The following is a 16,842-nucleotide window of genomic DNA, read 5'->3' on the forward strand; positions in this document are numbered from 1 at the left end:
CCAGAGTCCTAGTGCTGGTTAAATCAACGACTTGTAACTAGTTCCAGGGAGAATGGAGGCTCTCTGCCTTCCACCTAGCGTCTCTTGGCTGAAAACCAACCTTGTAAGATCAGAGCCTCCGACCCGGTGTCCCAGCTCTCGTCTCCATGGCGACACCGCCACACAAACGTAACGCGCCCCGTAGCCCTTAATCTCTTGTTTATGACAGATAAGACTACACAGATATACACATGGTAACATGGTAGATGATAAATAACGTTATCCACCGCTCCATGGATTGATTTCTCACCGGCTTCGTTGGAAACAAATGCACATGGAGGAGAGGAGGGTTAGAGACACAGAGGAGGAGAGACCAGACTAACATAGTTCCTCTTTAAATAAAGTCTGTGGCGACTACAAGCAACAACACCACTGTGCTGTGTGTCCAGTATCTCAAACAGAGGCAGCACAGTCATTTCCGACCTCAGATACAAGTTACTGAGCCTTAAACGTACTTGAATAACTCCCCTGTCTTGGTAGTTTGTTTATAAAAGGGTTAAGAAAACAATGACAATATATCGTATAACATGTCAGAGATTGGATATTGTCCAATTCTTCAAAACACAGGCCTAGTGCAGTCTGCTCCTTGTATGTCCACATGTGAGCAGTGTGTCTGTGTATATGTGTATAAATAGACGTTCTCCACCTTCTGAGAGCTTCACATTCATCTGTGTATCCGCTGGCAAACATCACGTGTGTTTATGTGTCAACTGTCGAATGTGTGTGTGTGTGTGTTTCCACATGTGCTATGTGACAGCTCTGATCTCCCCCTGCTCTTTGTTATCTCTTAAGCCGGCGTGACAGCTTTGACACGTGTCCTCTGAAAGCAAACACAACAAAACGCCGCCCGGCCGCGTTGACGAGTAAATTGCAGCGAGCGGCGTTTAACAAGCTCCTCATTTGCTGATTATACAGAGTGGTCCTTGTGAAACCCCGATCAGACACTCAAATGAAAAGCCTCTGTTCGCTGGAATAATGGGGTCTCTGAAATGAAGAGAAGAGGAGGAGGAGGGGGGAGGGGGAGGGGGGGGTGAGAGGCGGAGGGGGGAGAGAGGGATGAGGAGCAGGAAATTATTTCATTATTGTAGAAGAGCGGCTTGATACGGAAGAAAAGTTCTTTCGTATGAGTTGTTAGAGATACAGCGGCTTCAGAAAGAGTTCACACGCCTTCGCTGTTTGCACGTTTTCACATGGAGATGATTTACAGCCCGTCGTCAGGCTTCACTCGACATCCCATAATTACAAAAGCAAGAATCAAAAACTGGAATTTATTATTTACAAATGCATTCAGACTCAGAAAGTTTGCAGATGCTCCTTTGGCAGCATCTGCAGCTCCATTGGTCTGAATGGGAAGCGCTTATCACCCCGTTTACGCCTGCCGTTAAAGGGATAGTTCAACATTTTTGGCAAATTGGCTCGTTCCCTATAGTCATAGCAGTAGGTTTGTTACCTTTAAATGTCGGTGCAAGCTATTTTTAGAACGGCGGAGCAGAGCCGTGAGCTGCTCAGAGCTACGCTACGGAGGCTCATGGGATTTCTTGGTTTCCCTCATCAAACTCATCAAATACACAATCCAACAACTCCACAACGCTCTGGTGGACAAGTTGTGACCTGCACATTCACCACGCTATGAGATAATAACAGAACGTTACCAGACAGAGTTGTTTTAGAGGCAAATTCATGTCCATCCCATCTGGGGCAGTTTTTCATCAAGCAGTCTGTGCATTTACCTCGAAAAATGCACCGACAATTAAAGGTAACGAACCTACTCATAAAACTATAGGGATTATGGCAATGGGCTAATTTCAACACTGGACAATTAGTAAATTAGCATTTACCATTTCTTAGCGGTCAAGTGCGACCTATCCATGCGCCGTTCAGCCCTACTCTGAGGCTTTATTAGATGTTGAAGTGGTTTTTCAAGGTTGTTGTTGTTGATTCATCACCGAAGGATGGAGAACTCGTCTCCGTCTCCATCTGACTTTTGAAACCAGTTTTTAAAGTTGAAGTTTTGCTTTTCGTTCCAGCAACAATATTAAAACAGCTGGCTGCAGATAGTGTGTGTGTGTGTGTGTGTGTGTGTGTGTGTGTGTGTGTGTGTGTGTGTGTGTGTGTATAATGATGCTGATTGTTGTGTGTTGTCCAGCTGTCTAATTGTATAATGAAGTTTCCTGGCACTACTTGGCGTAAATCTCCATATTCTGCTTTTATAGGCAGCATATGATCAATTAAACATTATATAACACATCATTATGAGCTTGTTAGCAGATGTGTCTATAAACATAGTATTTGTCAGTAACTGTCTCCGTCTTTGGAGGCTGCTCTATAAACAGGTGATTAAAATGGTCTTAACAGGACAAATTACAATTATTGCTAAAAAGAAATTAAACGTCTTTATTTATAATAACATCACACACATCACAGGGCCGCGTGCATCAAATATTCATCTACTGCTGATAAACTCTAAATGTGGCGTCACCCACTTTCTTATTGTGGACCAGGACCTCGGGGACATCACATGACGCTGACGCCCACTCGGTCCAACAACAGCAGCTGTAAAACGATCAACACTTTTATCATGAGGACAATTTAAATCCATAACTGCATCTTATTTCACCTCCAGCTTCTCCTGTTTTTAACTAGACTTCTCTGTTTTCAATTCAACTTTTACTTTTTGGTATTTCTGATATGTTGTTTTGTGTTTTTTTGTGATTCCTCAGTATATCTCAGAGTTTAAAGAACAATTCCGGGCAAATTCAACCTGGGGCTCTAGTTTCCTTATATTTTAGGTCTTAAAGCAGGATTCTCAAGATTTTCTTTTTAATTGCTTCTATTTTGCAGCAGTTGTGTCTGTCCTTGTATTGCCACAGCAGCGATGAATGGAGTGGACAGCATTTCCGCTGTTTACATCCCTCAAAACCGCATTTTTTTTCTCCCACAGATAAGCTTAGATGGCTTCAAAAATACACAGAGGGGTTTTATTTGCTTCAAGAAAGCCGACATGTTTGTAAACGGAGTTGTAATGCAAAGTCTCACGAAGTCTCGCGCAAACTTGCAAAGTCTCGCGTGAGAGTCAAGTTAACGGCCAACTGTGTTTACAGGTCGTCTGAAGCTCCAGAGTGTTTTATCAACAAAGGAATATCAATGTCTTCGTCTGGATATCGTTTATGCTCCCTGTAAACATGCTGAGAACGTCAATTTGACTCTCGCGAGACTTCGTGAGACTTTGTATTGCAGCTCCGTTTACCAACAAGTTGGACATGCCAAAAAAAGCGGTTTTGAGGGATGTAAACAGCCTCAACGGTGGAAACGCTGTCCGTTCCCAATCACCGCTGCCGTGGTGAGGCGGGGACAGACACAACTACTGCAAAACAGTAAAAAGAAAACCTTCAGAATCCTTCTTTTGGACCTAAAATATTAGGAAACTAGAGCCCCAGGTTGAATTTGCCCGGAATTGCCCTTTAAATAAAGGTTCAATAAATAGATAAATAAATAAATAGATTCATGCAATGGTCAGAAAACGTTTTGTATCATCCGATCCGTTGGGTCAAATCAGAATAAGAAAGTCTGACTTCCTGTTCAAAGGAAGACTAATCTGCAAACACAGCTCACAGGCATCGCTTTTGTCACGCACACAAACGCGATATAATCAGCAAACTGTTCTTTTTTTGTCATCATACTTTTTTTGTGTCTCTGTTGTTTCATAACACACACACTGTTGTATCACACACACACACACACACACACACACACACATATCCTCGTCTCTGTGCAGCTCTCGCTTCCCTCAGCAGCCTTGGACGATGATTTCATTGGGATGACAAGTGTTCCTCTGCCTCCATATTTCTGCCACCCGGGCCCCGAGCCTGGATCCAGAGACAGTCTGCAGTAATACCCCTCCCCTCCTCCTCCTCCTGCCCTCCCCTCCTCCCCCCCTTCTCCCCCTCCTTCTGTCTCGGTCAAGCCGATCTGATTGTAGCCGTGCTGAAAGTAGCATTTTCTTCCTATCACAACATCGCTAATGCTTTTACTCTCCTTCCCCTTCATCCCCATCCCTCTTTTTTTTTCATCCCTCTCTGTCCACTAAGCAGAAAATGGGTCCAGGCGCCATCGCGGGGGCTATTATCTGTTTGAACTATCTATCTTGATAATTGACTATAGTGGGGGTAAAAATGTGACGGTGATCGGTGCGACGCTAATACATTCTGCCAATTTGACACGCTCATAATCCGCCTCGGCCTCGCGTTTTTCTATTTATTTATTTATTTATTTATCTATTTATTTATTTCCCCCCCAACCCCGCAAGCCATCCACGGAGGAGAGAGGCGAGAGGTTTGATGTGCCGGAGCGCCGCCGTATACTGTAGCATCATGGATTCAGACAGTAGGCCGGAGCGTGTGGGTGGGGGGAGAAACACTCGGTCTAAATTAGGAATGCTGAGGGTTTGAGTGGGCAACGGAGGAAGAGGAAATCGGTCTAAACACACTGCACAGACACACGCGACAGAAGCAGCCGCACACACGCGTTAAAGGGATGGATGTAGCTGTCACAATCTGCACGTGTAAGCTCAGCTGGAGGAAATAAACACATCTGAACATCACATCCAATTTGTTCTGTACGCTGCTGATTTGCTATCGCAGCTGTGGAAGTGACTGACATGAAGAGGTGGCGTGCTGTATGTATATGTATGTATAGAGAGAAAGAGCACAATGTCTTATTCTGGCAACAATAACAGATCAAACCCTGCTGCATTCATCAGAACACCTGAGGACATTAAAAGTTAAAGCCCGTCCCCATGGATACGGTATAGTTTCAGTGAATCCGCATTTGTTTTTTATGGTTTTGTCCAGTCGAGAAAATGTTTTTTTGGGGGGGAAATGGGTCCCAGAGCGGGTAAATCTCAAAACACCGCCCCAGTGTTTTCATGTAGACGCCCAAAACAGATCTTTTGTGAAACAATGATGTCATACCCCCAACTGCTCTCACCTGTAACCTGATGATAAACTGTCCCTGAAGGCAACGCGCATTAGCTGTTTTGCATGAATTTCCCTCTAAAACAACTCTGTGTGGTAACGTTGTGTTACTATCTCATAGCGTGGTGAATGTGCAGGTCACAACTTGTCCACCAGAGCGTTGTGGAGTTGTTGGATTGTGTATTTGATGAGTTTGATGAAGGAAACCAAGAAATCCCTTGAGCCTCCGTAGCGTAGCTCTGAGCAGCTCACAACTCTGCTCCGCTGTTCTAAAAATAGCTTGCACCGACAATTATAGGTAACGAACCTACTGCTATGACTATAGGGATTATGGCAATGGGCCAATTTGCCAAAATGTTGAACTATCCCTTTAAATCATCAACAATCGTCATATTTGTACTGACATGACTCCCGGTCAACTTTTAATCCTCTTACAATGTTTGGAGTTTGAAATGTCGGTCCAATATCGATACTGATCATGTTGGTCGTGAAGCTGAAGAGACAAAATACATGTAGTTCAGTTACAATCTGTTAACACTTTGTCCCGTCATGTAGTAAAGTGTAAATATTCTCTGTTTATTTCCACCATTATTCAAATGAGAAAGTGTTTTTATCCCCCGACAAACTTGGAATTCACTGATGAGATGAGAAAACAATCACCTCCTAATGCTGATCGATCCACTGATTGGTTGATTGATTAACTGATGCAGCCCCTTGAGGCTTTACAACCTCCCTGGATTTAACATGAGAAACAGCTCCAATAATCTGGGACTAGAAAAATGTGTGACATTAGGAAACAGCAGTAATAATAGATTTTTAAGGAAAGAAGCACATTAGATAAGATTTAAAGGTTCGTATTTAACATTTTCTTATCTGAAGCATTGATCCATAACAAGATATACTATGTGTTGGTGTTTAAGGACCAAAAACCATCTCAGTGTAGTTTTATAGTTTTCCATCTCCTCTCTCAGGCTTTAGACTCTGGTTACATGCAGGTCTGTGTCGGCCAATCAGAGGAGAGGGAGGCTCTGAGGGCGGTGCCTGCTTCGTTGTGACATCACAAAGTGACAGGAAGTCCTGACGGCTGGTTTTAAGGCTCAGTTTCTGAATACAGGCTGTGTGCATTTCTCTGTGGACTGAGGCTTTGACACTTTCACAGTATTAATATAGAACCTAGAGCTGCTTTATAATCACACTACACAGGGACATCTACCTTTTTATGCAACACAGGACCTTTGATATTAGTTATAAAAGGGTTAATTACATAATGCAGACGGCTGCAGGCGGTTAGAAAAATCTCAGCCTTGTCAAACTGTTCGAGCCTGTTTTTCATATATTTGCCAGACATTTCCAGATGGGATAAAGGATAGTCTGACTCACTGACAACATTTGCATAGTGCATCTTAAAGTGTTGCCAGAAACGAGTACACAAAACTTCAAATACCAGCCCAAGCCTCGGCACAAATAAGCTCCCGACTCAAAATACTGTCAGCGCCGGGAATGACACCGAGGTATAATCGCGTCCTAAGTGTCTGTGTAAACGATAAACACGCGTGCATGTCTAAATAACCCCACCACCAACACAACACAACACAACACAACACACAGCTGGAGCAACGGTCTAATCACTCAGGAGTCACCGAGACACTGAGGAGCGCAGCGCGGATGGACGCAGCGTTGTCGTAAAGACCTCGGTGGTGGTGGAGGGGGTAAAAAGAAAAAGAGAAAAGAGAAAAGACAGGGGGAAAAGAAAGAAAGGCGTGATAGAGTTGTAGCAGTCATTAAGGGCAAGACTGCTCTCTGCAATTCTCTGGCTTATCTACTGCAAGGTGGAGGCATGGGGAGGGTAATTCTGCTCGGGGCTCATGTGCAAAGCCGAGATACAGAACAAGAGGGAAGTGGAGGGAGAGAGAGAGAGAGAGAGAGAAGGAGAGAGAGAGCTGGTTCATTTGCAGCTCGTCCCCGTAGACTGTGGAAAGGATTATACTCACAGAGAGAGAGAGAGAGGGAGAGGGAAGGAGAGAGAGAGAGAGAGAGAGATGCACAGGCTCTGTCTTAGCTCACATTGAGTTCCCTGCCTCCAATCTCCTACACTGCACTGTGCACTCTCCCCGTCTCCTCAACACTCAGCACTCTCTCTGTCTTTCTTTCCTCTCCTCCTCTCCTCACACACACTCACACACACTTATGCACACACACATATACACACACACACACATGTGCAGACACAAATAACACCAGTGCCATGTAGAGTCTCGGGCCAGAAGGGGGACACCAACCTGCACAGGACCACAAGCCAGGTACGCTCCGTCCATTCATTCATTCATTTCTGATCAAACTGCCACATTATGCACCAGAAGGGTTTTCTTTTTTTTTTTTTTTTCTTTTTGGAGGGTGTGTGTGTGTGTGTGTGTGTGTGTGAGAGAGAGTTGTCGCTGTAGTGATCCAGCTCACTCACTCTCTGCAGAACAGAACACTCTTGCAGTCTGCATGCACCAAGATTATCCGGCTTCTTTGCATAGCCCCAAGAGAACCACAAAAAAAAAAGAGAGAAAGATAGCACAGAGAGAGGGAGAGGAGCCAGAGAGGAAGAGAGGAGAGGAGGAGGTGGTGAGGGGGGGTGAGGGTGAGGGTGAGGGAGGATGAGGGAGGGGGGGCAGTAAGAGGACAGAGAGGACAAAAGCCAAACTGAGCAGTGTTTGTCATGTAGGGCAAAGGAAAAGTATCGGCCGGGCGGCGAGCGGTGTGCGGCCAGCTAACCTGAGCTGACCTTCACCTGGAGCAGCTTTCATCTCCTCCTCCTCCTCCTCCTCAAACCCTCTTCTGCTTCCTCTTCTTCTTAAAAGCCACAACCTCCTTTACCCCCAACTCTTTCTATCCTCACTCTCTTTCTCTCTCTTTCTCTCGAGGGCCGTATTCATAATCATACGTTCTGAACACGCTCAGGGGACGAGGAGCTGCAGTTGGTTGTTGAAATGCAAATGGTTTGTGCAAACTGATTATTCATTCTTGTGAAATTAATTTGTATTTGCCACAGAGTCGAGTCAGAGGCGTGCAGAGGGGAGAGGAGGAGGAGGAGGAGGAGGAGGAGGGGGGAGGAAGCAGCAGTGTGGCCACAGCTGACTCTGTATATACTCTGTACTGGCTGCTCTCTGGTGGTAACACATGCTTTCAGAGCTCTCTCAGTTTTATTTCTTTTTTTTTCTGAGGTGTGTCAAGTTTGTACAGCAGAAACCTCAGGAGAGCCACGCCACTGACTTTGCAATCAATTTCAAGCTTTTTGAAGTGGATGTACCACTCAGTTTTTTATTTTTTCTGGAGCATCTAGTGACTCAGAATCTGGGGCTTCAGAATTCACTTTGATGCCGGTTTGATATCAGTTTGTACATCTCATCCAGACTGCAGGGGCGCCCCGTTCTTTTTTTCCCTCTTCCTCTTTCTCTTTCTGGAATATGCTGGAATGAAGTTGTGCTGGCCCGGAGAGCGAGAGAGAGAGAGAGAGAGGGAGAGCCGAGCGTTGTCGTCGTCTCCGACTCCAAATGAAGTTTTAATCTGAGTCACTGCTGACATTCTCCCTCTTCGTTTCTTTGATCTCGCACAAAGAGTCGGAGCTGTCTCACAAATAGCTTTAAGATCACAAACCAATCCCGTCCTATCTTAGCGCTCGTCTGACGTCGGGAGTCTGTGCAACCCAACCAAACGCTGCTTTTTATTATTTTGTGTTTTGGTCTTTATTATGTAACTCGTATTATTATAATTAAATCATCGGCCTAGTTAGAGTTACAGCTTTGCCAAGAAAAAAAAAGAAAAAAAATCCAGTGTGTAATTGTCTTTTTCAAAGCCAAAGCAAAGTCCCTTCTCCTTGTTATTAAGATACCTGTGTATATTTAGATTGAAACTGTCCATCACTGTTGACAAACCATGAAAGGGTGGTAAACCCCCCCTCCATCCAGTTGCTTAGGAACCATACAGCTTCACTGCTTTTATGAAAATGATCACTCTGAGTGTTGTTTCCTCTGACGTATTGTGCATATTGCTGATATATTTCCATTATAATAGCTTTTTAATGGAAATGGACCATTGTTGGAGACAGTTTTACATATTCACAACACATCTCTCACATACACACACACACACATAGAGGCAAAAACACAGCAGGGCTTCACAAACAGTCAGAGGCAGGAAAAATCCATTGTTTCCCTCCAGGCCGCCTGGAATATGAATCTGCACAAACTCCCACCGACCAAGTAAAAACTCAAATAATCACAAACCACACACACACCCACACAAACACACACATGAACAGAAGCTGGATTGGTACATTAGAGGCTTTTTAAACAAACAGCAAAGTAATGCCATTGGCCATAAAGCAAATTTGATCAAGATACTGTTACACAGCTGCAGTTATTGGACTCACTCAACACGGCGTCGACTGACTGGCGTTGCTGCTCTGCAGTTAGGAAGAAGAAATAAAACTTTAATTACAGTATTTTAAACTGTACGCTTCTTCAGGATTTGTTATGATCACATAACTACCAACCTTTTCCGGGCACTGGAGCCTCTACATAATTTTTTTAGCAACCCTGAGTTTGTAGTAACGGCGTAATGCGGTAAATTTGTAAAGACAAAAGAGTGTGGCTTCTTATTAAAAAATGGCCAATTTCCCAGTTAAACATAGAGGATGCCTCAGCTTAGTTTCTGCAGCTAACTACTTTAGTAAAACGATAAATGTCTGTAAAGGTCACTAGATAAAATGATATTTTTTAGTTTTGAAGCTGAACTCTCCAGGTCTGGTCTCTCCTCCTCTGTGTCTCTAACCCTCCTCTCCTCCATGTGCATTTGTTTTTAGTGAAGCCGGTGAGAAATCAATCCATGGAGCGGTGGATAACGTTATTTATCATCTACCATGTTACCATGTCTATATATTTGTGTAGTCTTATCTGTCATAAACAAGAGATTACAGGTCGCGGCCATTTATTTAATCACAATTACTCTGAAGCTGTTTAATGAAGGTACAAATGTAGCAGAGTTAAGGTAAAAATCCTGCATAGTTGTGATTATGATGGCTCCAGCCACTATTTTAGTAAAAAGGTAAATGTCTGTAAAGGTCACTAAATAAAATGATATTTTATCGTTTTAAATACCTCTTGCAGTTGCACCAAGTACCACTAGGGGTCTGAGTACGTATACCTGATTGAAAAGGAAACTTCCTTTACTCACCAAGAGCTATTTAAAGCTGTTTCCAGTTATAGAAAGCAAACCTTCTTGTTTTTCCATCTATTTCTATCACTTCTTTTCCTCAACTGGAGTTAGCATGCTAACCAGCTAGTCCAGGCGAAATAAATTCATCCCTTTCCGATACCGAGTCACTGCGGCGCCCAGTAGAAGTAGTAGCTGCTTAGAGGGCGAATTATAACAGCTGTCATGTCTTGTCATGAAGAATGGTAATGGTAAGTCAACAGCCGCTAATGCTAACGCCGGCTTTGTAGCAAAAGCCAAATCTACAAATAGCTTCTTTTAATTTGCATTTTCCAAACCCAGTTATGTCAGAATAGACATGTCACACGGTTTTCTGGTTTGCATCACTACGCGGCAGCCTAGAGGGGGAGTCTGGCACCGCTGTGTATTTATATTGTTGTCAACAAACCCCATATAAAGACCGAATCCAACAATTAACTGATCTAAATAACTAAGTCTGTGTATATCCAGAGCCTGATATATATTATTCCTCTGAGCCACAGAGCTGCACTGTTTCCAAATATTATTATAAACACGTCACTGAGCCGCTCCGCTGTAGTAGATGACATGTTCCTTCATCACCAGTTTATTTTGATTCAGTCCCACACACACACACACACACACACTGAATAACTCACTGGTTCACTGAATGTGTGTTAATCCACTAATGAAAATCTAGTTCCCCACAAATGCACGATCATGTTTACTTTTTTTTTTGTTTCAGTAACATAATTACTGAGCGCTTGTTTAAAAATTAAACTTCTCAGCTGCTGTGAAAGATTTATATCCTCAATATCAAACAGTGGGCTTCAGGCTGAGAGCCACGGTCGAGGGAGGGAGGGTCATTAGGTTCTCTGAAACGGACCAACACAGCGTTGGCTTTTACACAGTGTAACAGCAGCAGCTTTATAGTTGAGACTCAGGTTCAATTCACAGTAAAACGTGGAGCTAATTGTACGTTTTATTGCCACAAAGCCGATGTGCTGCTTACGGACCAGGGCTGCAGCCGTTGTTGTGTCTCCTGTGAACTTCCTCAGGACAGACTGGACACTACAGGGGGATTGATTTATTGACCGAGGTCTGTCTCTGCTGCTATAAGGTGGTGTCGGACCTTTCAAACAATTGACAAACAAGTTAGCTAGTGGCAAAGTGTTCGCATGCAGGATTTTTTTTACCTTAACTCCCAGCTCCAGAGTCCTAGTGCTGGTTAAATCAATGACTGATAATCTGACTTTATTTACATGTAACAGCAGCTCGAGCATGGAAGGTGAAATAGTTCATCCATATTTAGAGGAAGAGAGGAATAAAAACACATTATATGCCTAATATATAGACTTTAAAGAGGAACTTTTTACCTTATTTAACCAGCTTCAGGGTAATAGTGCTGTTTAACCTTTGCATCGACCATGCAACCTGTTCTAAAGGGTCAAAACTGACTCGACCTGTCTGACCCTTTACAAAACATTAGGTCTAAAATTGTTACCCAATAATTACATTACACCTTTTCAATCCACTTTTACACTTTATTTTGGCCTTTTATTGTTAATATACCTCATTTACATGAAAACATATCTCATTTTTGCGATCAAATTTCAAACAGGATGCTGTTTTGAAACCATCCCAGTTATCATTATGTTATTTTGAGGCAATAATTTGACAGAAAACCATGTAACTTTGTAACTAGTTCCAGGGAGAATGGAGGCTCTCTGCCTTCCACCTTGCGTCTCTTGACTGAAAACCAACCTTGTAAGATCAGAGCCTCCGACCCGGTGTCCCAGCTCTCGTCTCTGTGGCACCGCCACACAAACGTAACGCGCCCCGTAACCCGTAATCTCTTGTTTATGACAGATAAGACTACACAGATATACACATGGTAACATGGTAGATGATAAATAACGTTATCCACCGCTCCATGGATTGATTTCTCACCGGCTTCGTTGAAAATGCACATGGAGTAGAGGAGGGTTAGAGACACAGAGTTTAGATTAGTTTAGTGTGTTTATTTTGGTCTTATAAAAGTACAAGTACAATAGACAAATATAAAAGTATAGATACAAAACAAAACAAAAACACAACAAAGCAATTCAATGCATTTTGACCAAAAAGGTGTAGGCTATTTTGCCTACCCTTCTTAAATTAACATTTTCCGTTCAGGAGGCGAGACCAGACTTCTTTAGTTCCTCTTTAACCTTCCCTTTTCATTTTCTTCTGTTAGATGTTTCTGTTGGACTCTTGGACCTGGTTTCTTTCTGTCTCTCTACATCCAACGTTTCTTCAGCCTGAGAAGCTGTTAACGCTGTTAACGTCGGCCGTGGAGCAATAGCATCAAACTTGCAGATGGCTCCTCCATAACTCACTCACAATAACCTCACCCCACAGTTTCCTCTCCCTTGGGTGCTCTCAATTACCCGAGCTTCCAAGCAGCATCCACATAAATTGGCGCCTATGCGTTTAGCGCTGCAATCACTAGAGATACTAGAGAGACACTACAGCCTCAACACCTCACAGCCAGAACCCACCAGGCTTTTCTACAGTATACGACTGTGCAGTAGCAGCCGAGAGTGAGTGAGGATGAATTAGTAAGCAGCTGTGCATCTGTGGAGGTTGTGTTGTTTGCTGTAAACCACAGCGAGAAGACGCAGAGAGAGAGAGAGAAGACACCAAACACCCGCCGTGCTGCAAGAACACGACTCTGTCGAGCCACCGGGGCACGGCCTCCTGTTAACCGTATTGTGATGGTGTGTTTTCACCCCCCCACACCCCCCCTCCGCCCCCCCAGAGGGAGGCTGACCTACAGCAGACAGTAGTATCAGCTCTGGCTCGGAGCCCAGCGAGCTGTCAGCCTCACATGCCAAGGGCTAAGAGGAGACGAGGGACATGAACAGCACGGAGGAGATCAGGGATAACAAGCAGAGACGGAGGTGGACTGCAGTCTGTCTGCCTCCATTAGAGATGCAGGAGGGGGCTGAGGAGGCACTCAACTGGATCGTTCTGTGTGGGGGGTTGATCTGGTAAAGCAGGAGGAGTTTTTTAGACTTTTCTTTTTACGATTCCCGTATATTCAGAAAAAACAAAAATCTTCGCACATCTATTTCTTAGGCAGGTGCGTCGGACGGTGACAATTAAGTCAATTAAGTCCAAATTAGAAATTAGAAGTCCAATTAGAAAGACAATTAAGTCCAAATTAGAAAAAGAAGAGTTCCACATCGCACGCATGGCCAACTTGCAGAATTTATTGTATTGCAACGTAGGAAGCCATCTTAAATAGGAGTGGCTGTGTGACACAAACCAATCACTTTCCCACAGGTTTGGGTGTGAGGAATTCAAATATTAAATATCAACATACAAACAATAGAAACAGCATCAATATACAAAGGTAAAGAGCAATGAATATATACAATAAATACTAAGCTGCCGTGACTGGATACATTAGGTCCTAATGGAAGGTACTAGCTAATAATCACAATAAAAAAAAGAAACAATAAATACGACAGATACAATAGAAAAATAGAAGACAGAGGGACTTGCAATAAAAAGTGTGCAAGGCCACAATAGAAATCTGAAACAGTCTGAACAAATCATGCAGAGTCTACCAGCATATGAAACGATATGAAGAAAGTTTCCTCCTCCATCGTGTTGCGTTGTTGCGCTTGATGCATGGTGACATTACACATCTGCTGGGTCAAAGTGGCCAGGTTTTAAAAAACCGACTCCTCCCCTGCGTTTAAACGCGTGGGTTTGACAGATGAAAGACTTTTTTTTTTTTTGAAATGCCACGCTGAAAGAACGTCGTCCCCGCTAAGTGTCGGAATGAGTTCTTGGATATCAGGGCTCTTGGGTATTTCTGGATTTGTGTATTATTTGTATAAGCGGTTGGCACTCATGGTGGTGGGATTTCATTATCAGCAAGGCAACTGTAAGCTTTGAAATGTGCATACACACACACACACACAGAGAAAAGCAGGCAGGCAGAGACGTTAATGCAGAAACACACTCAGACAGACACACAACGCTGCTTTGAAACTGCCTCCTCAGCTGAGTGGATTTCCCTCCTGCTTCACTTTTTCCTCAGAGCACATCAGTCTTGTTAATTGTCTGGCCCACTCCATTTTTCCCCTGTACCAGTTGACTTATGACCACTGATGTAACATGCTGCCAGTTAGAAAGGGGCTAATGTGCAAATCATGCTAGCACACCATCTGCAGGCAAAAGATATTTTTAGACGGTACGCTGGGAGAGAGGATCAGTTTCATTAAATTATTTGCATTTAAGAGGACCATCTGGTTATAAACGGCTTTTTTTAAAACCTCGTTAACTCAGGGCGAATGGAGAGAAAGGTGGAGAGGGAGAGAGAGAGAACCTGACGATGCAGCGTGTCTTCTTTAGCATCTTTAGCTCCAGGCCACCAGAGACTAAGTCAAATCTTAATTTATGGCCAAACTGCATCGCATTTGTATGCTGCTTTTTATCTGTTTGCCTCTCTCCTGCTCTCTGTGCTCACATATACAGTTTTTATTACAGCTGAATTGACAATAAAGCTGTTGTCAGACAAAGGGACAAAGTGTGAAATAGTGGGAGCCCGTTGAGAGTCAACGTTAACTTCCAAACAACAGCAGCAGCATCTCCAAGCTGCCTCTGTGCTGCTGCTGCTGCTGAAATCCTGATTTAATAACCAAACACAATCCAGAACAGAGCAGTGATTTTACCTGTATTTACTATGACCACTGTGAAAGAAAGTTTAAAGGCCAATACCAAGGGCCGTTTTCACACCAGGAAAGTCAGAATCAAGGTCCAAACCAAGGTTAGTGTTTATGTTCCATTTTCTACATTTGATCTGGTTGCTTCTGGTTTCACTCGAATCACATTTTATGACATGTTGATGTCCTGTCCTCATTACCTACGAATGCTGCGTCTCCCTACACTTATCATTGATTGGTTTGTAAACAGGCGTGCATATGATGTAGTCACCAAAACTCTCCTAAGATTAGCTTGATAGCAAAGTAGCGATCTCAAAAATTGAATGAACGATAATTATCCTGTTGCATCGCAGCATCAACACCATCAGGCCCAAAATGGACTCCAGTTCCGATTAGGATGAACGTCCTCGTCATGTGGAGGCTTTATTGTCACTGGCAGGAAAGGAGAAGACGGTTGCGAGCTCTGCTGTGAACCCTGGCTCCACGTTGGGAGAGACCAACGAGGTGTAGTGTCTACGCTAACGTGTCGAGGTCAACCACCGCAACTTCCTGTTAAGGCTACAAAAGCCCAAATCGAGACCACCACTTTTGGTCAGACCAAATTTCAGGTCTTTGGTCCGGACCAAATCTGCAGTTCCTTCAATGGCCACTTGAGTGTGGCGTCAATAATGAGTCAGTCCTCATAAACACAAAAATAGTTTGGACCTTATCATTTTGAAGGAGCAACGACCACTGGACAGTCAGCAAGGCTTAGCCAGCTGACCAATGGTGTAACTTCATCACTCAGTCACTCAGCAACATTCACATATAGGGCTAGCCCTGCTTAAGCATTAGCATCAATACCGAATATAATATGTTTGTTTTAGTTGTTCAGTCAGCCTTTCTTTTTCTTTTTTGGTCCATTTTTTCAATCGACTAAAACTCTGGACACTTTAGTCTCTTCTTCCTCAAAGGGAAAAACAACATTTTAGTCTTTTTTTAGTCATCAAAGGACTAGTTGACATAAGTGTTGTGAATATTCAAGTGCAGTAGTAAAACTTAGTTTCAAACACAGAATCCTCATCCAACTGATTTTGGGCTAAAAGAGAATAAAAATGAAAATAAGGCACAAAGTGACAGGCTGTGTGATTAAGAATGCAGCTTGGCGCAGAGAGCGCCTGGTCTGATGTTATTAATTTAAACAATACATCCAGACATGAAAGAGGATAAACAATGAAGTCTGGAAAGATGCAACAACATTAGCAAACCCAATGCAATCCAACTCCTGCAATACGAGCCAGTCGTTGCTGTGATCTCAGAAAACACGCCATAAACAACAGTCCTGCATCAAACAGCTACACCTCTGATACACAGGTATGTGACAGCTGTGGAGGAAAGGTTTAGAAATAGGACTGTGTGTTTATAGCAGTGGTTGTTTCATGCAGCCAAGTTGTATGAGCTTTAGCGTGGTATTGTTAAGTATGGTTTAGTATGGTATGGTTGAGTTTGGTATGGTTTAGTTCGGTTTAGTATGGTTTGGTTGAGTATGGTTTGATTTGGTTTGGTTGAGTTTGGTTTGGTTTAGTATGGTTTGGTTTGTTTTGGTTTAGTGTGGTGTGGTTTGGTTTGGTTTGGTGTAGTATGGTTTGGTTTGTTTTGGTTTAGTGTGGTTTGGTGTGGCTGGGTTTAGTGTGGTTTGGTTTAGTGTGGTTGGGTTTAGTATGGTTTGGTTTGTTTTGGTTTAGTGTGGTTTGGTGTAGTGTGGTTTGGTTTAGTATGGTGTGGCTGAGTTTTGTGTAGTTTGGTTTAGTATGGTATTCCTTTGGTTTGGTTGAGTTTGGTTTACTGTAGTGTGGTTTGGTTGGCTTAGTATGGTTTGGTTTAGTATGGTATTCCACATGGTTTTGTTTTGTTTT

At 43.3% G+C, this 16,842-nt stretch overlaps 1 protein-coding gene across 6 annotated transcripts in view; it reads left to right on the plus strand.

Moving 5' to 3' along the window:
* The window catches only part of srcin1b (SRC kinase signaling inhibitor 1b), a 139,022-nt gene that overhangs the window by 11,805 nt on the left and 110,375 nt on the right, over window positions 1-16,842 (plus strand). The window contains exon 1 of one of the 6 annotated variants that reach the window (XM_085760818.1): window positions 7,111-7,312. The exons of the other annotated variants lie outside the window; for them this stretch is intronic. The gene's annotated coding sequence lies outside the window, so the exon portion shown is untranslated. Of the gene's footprint in view, window positions 1-7,110; window positions 7,313-16,842 lie in introns of those variants that run through there. 6 annotated transcript variants of the gene reach the window in all.

Source organism: Trachurus japonicus, chromosome 19, assembly GCF_045865225.1.
Source record: "Trachurus japonicus isolate A0001 chromosome 19, Traja_1.0".
Classification (NCBI taxonomy): Eukaryota; Metazoa; Chordata; class Actinopteri; order Carangiformes; family Carangidae; genus Trachurus; species Trachurus japonicus.